The 11,402-nt window shown below is 37.1% G+C and overlaps 1 pseudogene; it reads left to right on the top strand.

Annotated features, from left to right (window-relative positions):
- The first annotated feature begins 8,756 nt into the window (after nt 1–8,756).
- Nucleotides 8,757–9,459, top strand: LOC122754583 (annotated as a pseudogene).
- The last annotated feature ends 1,943 nt before the right edge of the window (nt 9,460–11,402 follow it).

The following is an 11,402-nucleotide window of genomic DNA, read 5'->3' as shown; positions in this document are numbered from 1 at the left end:
GTTTGATAGCCTTTTGGGCATAGTTCAAAATTATTCTCCAGAATGGGTAGATGAGTTTACAACTTCACCATCAATTAGTGTCCCAATTTTTACACGTCCCTTCCAATATTAATCATTTCCTTTTCTGACATATTAGCCAATATGATAGGTGTGAGGTGTTACCTCAGAATTTTTAATATATATATTTCTCCCTTCAATATTGATTTACAACATTTTTAATATAACTATAGATAGTTTTGTTTTCTGAAAATTACCTGTTCATACCTCTTGACCAGTTATCATTTGGGAGCTGACTTGTATTCTTATACATTTGACTCAGTTTTTCTATATATTTGAGAAATGAGCCTTTATGAGAGACACAAGCTGTAAAATCACTTTCCTCAGCTTCCTACTTTCCTTCTAATCTTGGTTGCACAAAAATAACAATTTTATATCTAGTCATACTCTCTATCTCTTATTTGGTCATCAATTCTTCCCTTATTCATAGATCAGCCACCACCACCACCACCACCCCCCATCACTCCACTGTAATACCTGTTTTGCTCCCCTCCACATGAGATAATTTATCTTATTCTACCTCTCCATTTCCTCCTCTCCCAGGGCAATCTTCTTTCTCACCCTTTAATTTTGTTTTTTGGATATCATCCCATTAAAATCAACTTATATTCATGCCCTCTGTCTATGAGCACTCATTCTACCTGCTCTACTAGTGATAAAGTCCTTAAGAGTTAGAAGTATCATCTTCCTATGCGGGAATGTAAACGTCTTAACCCTATTGAATCTCTTAAGTTTTCTCTTTCCTGTTTACCTTTTTACGTTTCTCTTGAGTATTGTATTTGAAAATCAAATTTTTTGTTCAACTCTAGTCTTTTCATCAGAAATGCTTGAAAGTCCTCTATTTCATTGAAGATTCATTTTCCCCCCTGAAGGATCATGTTCAATTTTGTAGGATAGTTGAAATCTCCTTTGCCTTCTGGAATATTATATTCTAAGCTGCTAAATTCCATGTACTATTGGATGTTGCTCCATGATATTTGGTTTCTTTCTGGTTGCTTACACTATTTTCTCCTTGACCTTGGAACTTTGCAATTTTGCTATGTTATTATTCCCAGGAGTTTTCATTTTAAGATCTCTTTCAGGAGGTGATTGGTGGATTCTTTCAATTTATATTTACTCTCTTGTTCTAGGATATCAGGGTAGTTTTCTTGGTGTGTCATTTAAAATATTGTGGGACTAGTCTATTTCTGTCTAAATTACTGGGGAACTAGGCTGGGTTTTTCTAAAATATTGCTACTTATAAATGATTGGCTATTGCACCCATTTAGATAATAAGCATTTATTAAATCATATTAAATGTTAGGAGAGCAGTGACTGCATTTAACAGAAGATGAAAAACCCCTATTACCATATTGTCTCTAAGAGACAGCACATGGCTCCAAGCAAAGTTCAGAAACCCTACATACCCTAAAGAGGAGAGAGCTCAGATACCAGACAGCCTTCCTTACCTAGTGTGTGACCCAGAATGGCATTCACCTCCTAATCTCAGTCTCTTTTCCTTTTCTGCTAGAGGTAGCTCTTACACACTAATCAAAGCTAATTGGCTAGCATCATTCAATTTCATTGGTTGACATGACCTGAAGATGGGCCATATTAAAATAAGTTTTACCTATGACCTAATGATGTAATGACCTAATGGGGAAGTATGCAAAAAGACCATCTTTGAAGTGCAAGGCATATGAAAACCAGGTGTTGCTAATCTCATCTAGTTAATCTCCATTTCTAGTGATCCACCCATGGGCTCCTGGGCTGGTCCCCAAAAAGATTAGTTTCTAAGAAGTATGCTTTCTGAAGTTGGGGGCGAAGAGAAAGCTAAGACTGGGCCACTGTGTCCCCCAAGAAATCCATTATGAATAATTATTTTTTCACACTGGATAATTTATTGAAATATGATTCCCAGGCTCTTTTCTTCTTTCTTTCTTTCTTTCTTTCTTTCTTTCTTTCTTTCTTTCTTTCTTTCTTTCTTTCTTTCTTTCTTTCTTTCTTTCTTTCTTTCTTTCTTTCTTCTTCTTCTCCTCCTCCTCCTCTTCTTCTTCTTCTTTGATCATAGCTTTTAGGTACTCCAATCATTCTTTTTGTTTTTTTGTTTGTTTTTGTTTGTTTTGTTTTGTTTTGTTTTTGTTTTAGTGAGGCAATTGGGGTGAAGCGACTTGCCCAGGGTCACACAGCTAGTAAGTGTTAAGTGTCTGAGGCCGGATTTCAACTCAGGTACTCCTGACTCCAGGGCCGGTGCTCTATCCACTGTGCCACCTAGCTGCCCCTCCAATCATTCTTAAGTGATCTCTCCTGGATCTATTTCCCATGTCATATTTTACATTTTCCTCTATTTTTTCATTCTATTGAGTTTGTTCTATTGTTTCTTGAAATCTTGGGGAGTTATTGGCTTCTATTTGCCCAATTCTATTTTTTAAGGAATTATTTTCTTCATAGAGTTTTTGTACCACTTTTTCTATTTTGCCAAGTCTTTTTATTTTCTTTTTAAAAATAAGTAATTGTTTTCTTCAGTGAATTATTCTACCTCCTCCTCCATTTGTCTAATTTTACTTTTTAAGGAGTTGTTTCCTTCAGTGAATTTTAGTATATCTTTTCCCATTTTTGTTCTTCCTTTACCAAGCTATTAACTCTTCTTGATTCTCTTGCATTACCCTCATTTATTTTTCCATTTTTCTTTTACTTATTTTATGTTTAAAATTCATTTTGAGCTCTTCCATGAGTTCTTTTTTTTTTTTGGTAATTTTTTTGGGGGAGGGTGGACAATAAGGGTTAAGTGACTTGCCCAGGGTCACACAGTTAGTGTTAAGTGTCTGAGGCTGGATTTGAACTCAGGTCCTCCTGAATCTAGGGCTGGTGCTTTATCCATTGTGCCACCTAGGTGCCCCCATGAGTTCTATTTTGTACCTGAGATGAATTCATATTTTTGAGGCTTTGCATGTAGCTTCTTTCACATTGTTGTCCTCTGAGTTTGTGTTTTGATGTTCACTGTCACCATAGTAACTTTCTATGATCAATATTTGTTGTTGGTGGTTTTGTTTATTTTTCTAGCCTATTTCATAAATTTTATGTTAATGTTGGATTTTGCTCATTTGTTGGAGGGGACACTACGCCAAGGTTCTTGCACATGGCTGCAGGGCATCACTGCTACTATGCTAAGGAGCCATGGAGCCTCAGACTTGGCCTGTTCTGGAGTTTGGGACCTAGATTCTGGCTTGCCTAGATGCTGCCTATATAGGGCTGTTCTCTCCTTTTTCCCCAGTGAGAAAGACCTTTCCTAATATCCTTATAAATTGTCTTGTGCTGAAAACAATGTTTCACCCTGTCCTGTTTTGGTTCTGCCACTCTAGAATTAATTTTGAATAATTATTTTATAGTTCGTTGGAAGTGAATTTGAAAGACTTCAGATCCCTTACTTTTTCATCTTGGGCAGCAATACCTCAATCTTTTCGCTTAAAGATAAGGAAACAGCTAATTTCTTGAAGTCCCTTCTCCTTCCTCTCTGTTTCTTTCAGATTATATGATATGTACCATTTTAAGGAAACCAATGCTCACTCTTTGACCTAAAACTATCACTGCTAGGCATGACTTCTAAGAAAGTCAGAGAGAGAAAGTTCCTACCCCATTATATTCATAACAGCACTTTTTGTAGTGGAAAAGAACTGATAATAAAGCAGATATCCATTAATTGGGAAATTTCTATGTAATAATAATAGGTAGATGTGTCCCTGGAGAAAGTAGAGTTGATTGCCCTATGCTCATTTCTTTAGGTTTTTTTCCTTTCTTCTGGTGAGAGCAAAAACTAAATATTTTCCAGAATCCTATTGCCTCTCAGGGATTGATTTAAGGTGTGATCTTTTATCATAAGATCAGCATTCTCCACCATTTGCCATATATAGAGTAGGAAAACCAACCTAGCTGAAGCAAGAAAGCACCTTGAGGGAAAGGGAAGAAATATACATTTATATAGTATTTACTGTGTGCCAGGCAAGAGATGAAAGGAGAGGAATGAAGGGGAAGAAATAGAAGAGGAGTAGACTGGAGAGGAGAGGAGGTGAAAGGAGAGAAGAAAAGGAGAAAGAAGAGGAGAGGAGGAAAGAGGAGAATATGGATTGGAATGTGGAGGAGAGAAAAGAAAGAGAAATAAAGAGGAATGGGGAAAATAGAAGAGTAGACAGAGATTGAAAAAGAAGGTATGTATACATTAGCAGTAACTTTTTTTCTGTGCCTCATTTATTTCTGTTCCTGGGCAGGGAAAGGAAATGACTTCTGTATAGTGTATGCAGTGGTTTCCCTATGAAAATAAGCCCATTAAAATCATCCTTACTTCTCCCTGCCTAACTTGCCTCCCTTGGTTTTCAGTTGATGAAGTAAAGTGCACTACTTAAGATTCATATTTCCTTTCTAACTATGCCTTGAAGGAGCTGGATTAACTTTCTCAGCTTCTTCCCTAGCAGTAAATTCTAATTGGCTGACAGCTTGCTCAGACAAACATGTAGCCCCTGAGGGCTTTGTTGGTAAAGGAAAGGAAAACATGGGAGTAGACCCACTGTTTTTGCTAAAAGTTCACTTCTCAGCTCTTTCTCCCCACAACTAGGAGTGGGAAAACAGCATCAAGGGGAAAATGGGGAAAGGAAACGGTAAGATATCAGAGCCTATCCAAATTCAGCAAGGTTCTATTTGAAACCCAATGTGATGGTGACCTAAAGAAATGAATTCCCTTTGTCTGAAATGTCACCTCCACACATATTCACACACACACACACACACACACACACACACACACACACACACACACACACACACACACCATCTTTGCCTTTTGAAATACTATTTAGGCCTTGTTCAAATGCCACCTATTGAAGCCTTCCCTGATTATTGATTACTTCAGAGTGATTGTCCTCCAGTCCAATAACACCCAACAAGCAATTATTAAGTGTCTACTACTGTGTGTCATATGAAATGTCTTGGGCATGCAAACCAAAATGAAATAGTCCCTGAATTTACGATGCTGACATTGTATACCCATGATAAATTTAGGCCAGGGAGAACTCCAAAATCCAGGAAATGAGAAAAAGATGTTGGCACATCAAGACGTTCTTGATATTGTATCTCTGAAGGTTTATAACATTTATTTGGTGCTGTTGATGTACATGGTCTTGAACAACAGCTAATAGATACATACATATATGCATTTCTATCTATCTATCATTTATCTATCTATCATCTATATATCTATATCTTACTTCTAGAATGGGAGATCACCAAAGACAAGGGTTTTAGCTTACATATTCTTGAAGCACCATGCTCTATGTGGATGGGTTTACTACATATTAATTGAATGAAAAAAATTAAAAGTTTTTTTTTAATTTTATATATGAGAAAAATAAGAATTGTCCAATCATGTCTTTTGTTATGTCCGTGTCAATTCTAAAAGAAGTTTAACTTGATAGGTTCTCCAAACTGGTGATAATCATGGGAGAAAAGAATATTTTGTTATTCAAAAAGGCATTTACCAAATCCTGTCATTATATCCTAGCAGATGGTTAAAGCTAAGAGATCAGACCCCCCAAAGACTTGATTAACAGTTTGATGACATCCTTAATTGTTTGCTTCTACAGGCATGGGATAGGACAATCTACTCGATGCTAATTCCTCTTACATTTGTCTTGTTCTATTTTTTTATCTGTGACTTGAATAAAGGTATATATTGTTTTCTCAGGAAGTGTGTTGATGACTTTAAGAAAGGAACAAGAGAGAGAGTAGCTAATAAATAACAGAAACAGGATTCAAAATGATAGCAATCGACTGGAACAATGGATGCAAACCAAGAACATAAACTGTCAAAAGTATGAGTGCAATGTACAATTCAGGTTTTGAAAAAATCACCTATATGAGGACTGATTTGGTAATTTATATGATGAAATATCTGTATTTTAATGGATCATTCTAATGATATAATTTGGCTGATTTTTAAAAATAATAGCTGGGGGGGGCTGCTAGGTGGCACAGTGGATAAAGCACAGGCCCTGGATTCAGGAGTACCTGAGTTCAAATCCAGCCTCAGACACTTGACACTTACTAGCTGTGTGACCCTGGGCAAGTCACTTAAACCCCATTGCCCTGCAAAAAAAAAAAAATAGAAAAAAAAATAATAGCTGGTACAATGAGCAAAATTATTAATTTTTTTTTTGTATTTTTACATTGCATTGGTGGAAGGATTTTCTACACTAGAGAATACCTATTCCAATGAAATCATATGTCCTGACTGCTCCTGCTCCTACTTTTATTCCAAAAAAAAAAATAAATAGACTAGAATGCATCAAATACATAGAGGAAGTGTCTGTATTTTCCTAGTTATGAGCCCTGCCCAAGGGAAGTTTAATTTTATCCCCAAGTAGCTAGAAACTCAATTGATGCAGTACAAATTAATGGCCAATACTAGTAATACCAAGTTTACGAGATTCGCCTCCCAAAGGGAGACTGTTAGAAATGGCTTTTCAATGATGCCTTCTCTTGGTGTACTTTAACAAACAGAGGCGGAGTTAGGCTCTCATTTTCCTGTGGAGGCAATGTGAAAGACGTGGCAGAGAATTTACTGGGAGCAGAATTTCTCAGGGAAACCTCCCATTTATTTCCAATGGAATTGGCTTAATTCCAACCCTAATTGGCATGTAGGAAATGTATTTAAAACGGATACCATCCTTTAGATACAGCAGCAAAACAGCCCATTTGGGCACATTTCTCGCTGTTTTGTGCCCATAGCCAGATTGAGAAGGCCAAAGTACTCAAGGCAGCTCAGTTCCTCTGAAGGAGCGTTTCCAAAGCATACATTGAAAAAAAAAATGTTCCTAAGAGACAGCATCAGGGTAAGCCTTGGGAAGTTATTTGACTAGAGTTCCAGTAAACATTTGGCAAAGATTGTATAAATCAGTTGGGGGTATGGGGTTAGGGGTGGGTAGGGTGGTAAATATTCTTCCAGTTGTGGAAGATAAAAGTAATAGTGAAAGAGGAGATCATTTCATGGAATGAGATTACAGTCATGGGATCATCCAGATGTTATCATTCCTAGTTCAGTTTTTCAAAACACAAATACATCCATATATACACATATTTGTATATTATTTGAGTGTGATTTCCCCTCAGACATAAGCAACATGAAATGTCTTTAAGAAAAAACCCTAAACTTTATTATAAATAAATGTTTTTTATGAGAATCTTCTCAATGTCCCAATCTTTATATCATGCGGTGACTTGGGATAACAATATTATTCAAAGAATTTTCATTGAAACTTCCTAGGAGCTGGAAAATCTCATTACTCCCCAGTTCCCTGTCATATTCTGGAAGATTAAAAAATCAGATATAGTAACAGGCAAAGAGAATGAGAATTATAAAATAAAATAAAATAAAGAGAATTTTAAACCCACTGGGAATTTATAAGGTAGAAGACCTGATTTTGGAAGTAAATCACAGCATTTCAGGAATACAAAGGACCTATTGTTCCCACCTACTCCTACTCCAAACCAAAAAAGAATCTCCTTTCAAAATACCCATGAACCCATCATGAAGTCTTTGTTTAAAGATGTCTAATTAATAGTAACCCACTACTTAATGAGGCAGCCCATTTCACTTCTAGATTTCTCTAATCCTTAGAAGTTTTTGTTTGTTTTTCTTTTTCTTTCTTGTTTGTGTTCTTTTTCTGACATCAATCCTAAATTGTCTTCTTTGTAACTTCAATCTATTTTTCTTAGTTCTCCCTTTAGAAGCTCAAAAGAACTGAGTGGTCTTCTGAATACTTAAAGATAGCTATCATGTGCCCACTTAACCTCTTATCCAGGCTAAACATCCTTCATCTGATTAATATATAATATTCAGCATCCTTCTTGTACATATTTGACTGTTCTTCATTAAAAAATGTCCTTCCTAAGCTGTCATACCTACTACTGAAACTCAGTATTATTCAAGATGCAATTAGACCTGGAAAAGTATAGATCGGCCATCCCTCAATTATTAACGTTTGGGGCCGCCACTTTCCACTGATAATTCATATGGAACTTGTAGGCCATTAACCCTAGTCCTCTTTGCCTGACCCACCCCAAAGACTTTTTTTCTGGTAAAATGTTTCCTAACAATGTGTATTCAATTAATACTTATGAAATGAATTCCTTAAACACAAGTACATGGTTTTAAAATGTATCTCAATTCCAAGGAATCTGTTTCAACTTAGGCCAATAGTCTAGCCAAATAAAGGTCTTTTGGGATCTGGAGGGTCATCCAATACATTGGCTGTCCAAAGCTGGCACTAAACCATTAATGATTATTCTCTGGACCAACTAATTCTACTGGTTTGGATTCTATCATCATGGATTCTTTTTTTAATATAATTCTTTTTAATTTTAATTTAATTTAATGTTTTTGTGGGGCAATGGGGGTTAAGTGACTTGCCCTGGTTTACACAGCTAGTGTCAGGTGTCTGAGGTCATATTTGAACTCAGGTCCTCCTGAATCCAGGGCTGGTGCTTTATCCACTGCTCCACCTAGCTGACCCCTATCATCATGGATTCTTAACCTAGGGTCCACAAACTTATCATTAAAAATATTTTAACATAGTATTTTAATAAAATTTTCTTCCCGCAAATGGCGAGCAACAACAGCGGCCAGGAGAGGTGCAGCGGAGGTTTCCTGGTTTCGAACCCCCAGCGGTCGGATGGTGAAAACCTCCCTGCGGTGGATCCTCAACAGCCACTGCTTCGCCTGAGAGAAAAAGGGGGATAAACCCAGCACCACCATCCACATCAGCTGCATCATGCCAGTCCTCAGCCTCCGCAGCAGTGGCAGCCACAGCAGCGAGAGTTCCAAGGTCTCCTTCAATTGTTGTAGTAACCTGGGTCCAGGGTCTCAGTGGTGCTCCTGATGTCCCTCACCTGCCCCTGAAGATCCCTGGAATAGTCAGAGGAATCACAATCTTTCAGCTAATTTATTTTATTCTGATAATCGGCTGACTATAACAGAGGAACTAACTTCTAATAATAGGACAAGAATTCTAAATGTCCACTCCAGGCTTACAGATGCCCAACACATTAATTGGAGAGCAGTGCTGAACAACAACAGCCTCTACATTGAAATTCCAGGTGATGCTGTACCTGAAGGGAGCAAAGATAGGTTTGCAGAAGAACCTTCACGTTGATCACATCTTCATCTGCTTCCATAAGAATAGAGCGGCACTGCTCCATACTTTCAGCTTTTGGGACTTTGAGATTGTGAGACCAGGGCATTCCCTTGTCCCGAAGAGACTAGATGCTTGCTTCATGGACTACACATTTGAGAGAGACTCTTCGGAAGAATTCTGGATTTCAATGAAGAAAACTAGATTGCAATGTTTTGCATCTTTAGAGCTTTCTTGTTTGTAAAGATGAGTCTGTGGAAATTTTGTCAACATTGATTACAGTGGATTTAATGCTGTGCTTTGTATGAAATATTGTGACCAACTGCTCCAGTGGTGGGATGTTGAAAATTTCAGACTTTATCATCTTTTCTGGATTTGTCCACATGTTGTGATTGTGCAAATAAATGCTCACTCCAAATTAGCAGTATATTTCTTGAAGTTTAATATTGTGTTTATGATACTGAAGTATTTGCTTTAATTGTAAATGAAAATTTATATTTAAAGAAATTGTCTTCCTTTCTAATCCTATGTATTAATGCACTTAAACACATTTTTACTAAGAAGGGGCCCATAATATCAACAAAGTTAAGAACCTCTGATCTAACTCTATTATCATCTAATTAATCTGAAAAGATAAAATGAAATCTAGCATACTTTAACTATTGACCATGATATGGTAACCATGAATGAGGAACTCAGAGAGGTAAAAATAAGCCTTCACAGAAGCCATCAAACACTCTTGTGAACAAAGACTCATATTTTATATTCTGCCTAAAATTTCTACCAACCACTCCTGTGCTACATCAATCATATCTTCAAACACCTACTCTGGTCTAGTGTTTTTCCTGATATTCCATCAATGAAACTATAGGAATTAGGAGGCAGCTAGGTGGTACAGTGGATTCAGTATGACCTGAGTTCAAATCCAACCTCAGACACTTGACACATACTAGCTGTGTGACCCTAGGTAAGTCACTTAACCCTCATTGCCCTGCAAAACAAAACAAAAAAAAAACAAAAGCAAACAAAAAACCAAAACAAAACAAAACAAAATTAAAAAAACAACAACTACAGGAATTGAAGAGCTGTTCTGAGATTATCACTTACTTCTGAGTAGTCATAAAGTTCTCTTTTAAACCCATAGCTGCTTTATTTGTTTCTTTATTTTTACCAAAAGCACTGTGTATCCTGATCCCAGAAGATCAGCTGAGTAAACCAGCCTCTCCCAGAGAAAAGCAGCAATGGAAATACAATTTGCACCTGGTGGCAAGAGTTGTGAAAAGTCAATACTTACTAGAGGAGAAGTTCACTCATTCCAAGAATAGCAGCCAGGCCGGAAGGCTCTCTGTTGTGCTTGCAAAAAAAGAGTGCAATTCAGGATAATATGCAGGCACTTTCCAATTTGAGAAAGCCAGCTGTGATATGGGGAATAGTATACCTTTACCAAACAAGCTGTTAAGAGAAAAATCAGAACTGCTAAAGGACTATTAGGAACTATGATAGAGGGGAAAGACACCTTCAGAAAAGATTGGACATCATTGTTTTTCTAGAATCCTCAGTAATTACAAAAGTCTTGGTTATTTGACTGAGGACATTTTCAAGACTGAATGCTGGGTTGGGTAGATGCTGGGAGATCAGAAGCAGTTCCCTGCACTGTGGGAAACTTTAATGGAGAAACTTTAAACTGAACCAAACTTGTTTGCTTTTTTTCTAACCTTGGAAAGGAAATCATTTTGATTGAAGAGTGGAATTATATGTTTTTGTAAACATTATGTTACTTCCATCTGTAATGTGCATTTTGAGAATCTAGCTGGATCAGTTTGGACTTGAGACTCAATCTCTGCCAGTCTTCTTACAAGAGTAGGCTTTCTCTGTATGTGGGTGAAGTCTTGTAACTGGCATTTTATTTCACCATGGAATTCAACATTCAAACTGCATTTATAGGGCTCATTGTTTGGGTTTTGATGGCTCACAGTGAGTGTAAGTAGCAATTGTCTCTGTTCTCATCAGAAACTCTGAGGCTCTTCCCTGCCCAGACTGATTCTTTTAGGAAGCCAAACTAAGCCATCTTTTGCTTCAATTCTTACCTTGTCTTTGATCATTGAATGGGTGTTGCTTCAGACAAACAGAGACCTAAGACAAACCTTAGCTTAAAAAGAACAAGATCTCCCACTGCATCTAGGGACA

This window comes from Dromiciops gliroides, chromosome 4 (assembly GCF_019393635.1).
Source record: "Dromiciops gliroides isolate mDroGli1 chromosome 4, mDroGli1.pri, whole genome shotgun sequence".
Classification (NCBI taxonomy): domain Eukaryota; kingdom Metazoa; phylum Chordata; class Mammalia; order Microbiotheria; family Microbiotheriidae; genus Dromiciops; species Dromiciops gliroides.
The sequence above is the reverse complement of the archived record's forward strand: the minus strand, read 5'-3'. Positions and strand labels throughout refer to the sequence as shown.